The 1,388-nt window shown below is 41.1% G+C and overlaps 1 non-coding gene across 1 annotated transcript; it reads right to left on the bottom strand.

Annotated features, from left to right (window-relative positions):
- Positions 1–903: 903 nt before the first annotated feature.
- On the bottom strand, positions 904–1,010 carry LOC141700323 (small nucleolar RNA R71). Its single transcript, XR_012566290.1, has one exon. It is a non-coding gene; the product is annotated as a small nucleolar RNA R71 (small nucleolar RNA).
- Between the last annotated feature and the right edge of the window lie 378 nt (positions 1,011–1,388).

Raw genomic sequence — 1,388 nt, 5'->3', positions numbered from 1 at the left:
CGTTTTAGTTAATTTTCTCTAGTATAATTCTCAATAGTTAATCGTAGTATAATCAAAACCCAATTTGTCATTCGTCTTAGCATTGAATAATTGCCATATAATTGTTGTATAAGTGCATAAATCACAAGTTAACCTAAACCAGTCTATATGGGAACGAACTAGAAATAATTCTATATTACTTGCGATCGCGTATACTTGCGTGAAATATTAGCGCGTGTTTAGCGACTAACAAGTTTTTGGCGCCGCTGCCTGGGACTCAGTGTTAACTTTTAGTTTATGCGTTTATCATCAGTGATCGTTAAATTTCATTGACTCGGACATTGTTACTTACCTACCCTTTTCCTTATCGTGTTTCAGGTACTCTAGCGAGCGTGTATGCATACGCGTTCGCGGGCTCGTAAGAGAACTCTGGATCAAGCCGAGGAAGAAGCTGTAGTGATTCGAAGGAAAGTTTTTGAGAACGAAGAGAAAGTAGAAGAAGAAGAGAAAGTCGAGGAACCAGCTTTAGTAGTGATGGGAGATCAAGCAGAAATTCCTAAGACTCTGATGGACTATTCCCAGCCTAAGATCAATCATATTCAGTCGAGCATCATCTGACCAGCCATCTTGGCTAACACTTTTGAGATCAAGTCGAAAATGATTCAGATGATACAAAACTCAGTTCAGTTTGGGGGTTCTCCTACAGAAGACCCCAACATGCACATCAGGGATTTCATCGAGATCTGCGACACTTTCTAGTTCAATGGGGTGACTGAAGATGCTATCAAGCTACGACTCTTCCCATTTTCTCTGAGGGATAAAGCAAAGTGCTGGTTACATTCTCTACCACCAGGGTTTATCACCAAATGGGAGGATCTTGCTTAAAATTTTCTCACTAAATTATTTCCTATGGCGAAGACTGCTGCAATCAGGAATGCTCTTACTCAGTTTGCGCAGCAAACTGGAGAATCTCTGTGTGAGGCTTGGGATCGATACAAGGAGATGCTAAGGAAGTGCCCACACCATGGCATGCCTGATTGGATGATTATAAACTGTTTCTACAATGATTTAGGCGTACAATCGAGACATATGCTCGATGCAGTGTCTGGTGGAGCCTTATGGGCCAACAGTTATAATGAAGCTTATGAGTTGATTGAGCTAATGGCAGCTAATGAATACCATAATCCTATGCAAAGAATGTTGCAAGGCAAGGTAGCAGGATTTCTAGAAGTGGATACAGCCACTGCTATAGCTATTTAACTTCAAGCTTTGACGATGAAAGTGGACTTTTTGGTTAATTATGGAGTTAATCAAATCACTAGTGTTTGTGAGCTTTGTGCGGTGTAACGCCCCCAAATCTGGGGTCAAGGGATTTGGTCGTCACTATGAAACCTCAACCCAAAATAGCA

This window comes from Apium graveolens, unplaced genomic scaffold (assembly GCF_009905375.1).
Source record: "Apium graveolens cultivar Ventura unplaced genomic scaffold, ASM990537v1 ctg2147, whole genome shotgun sequence".
Taxonomy (NCBI): domain Eukaryota; kingdom Viridiplantae; phylum Streptophyta; class Magnoliopsida; order Apiales; family Apiaceae; genus Apium; species Apium graveolens.
This window is presented reverse-complemented; position numbering and strand designations above follow the sequence as displayed.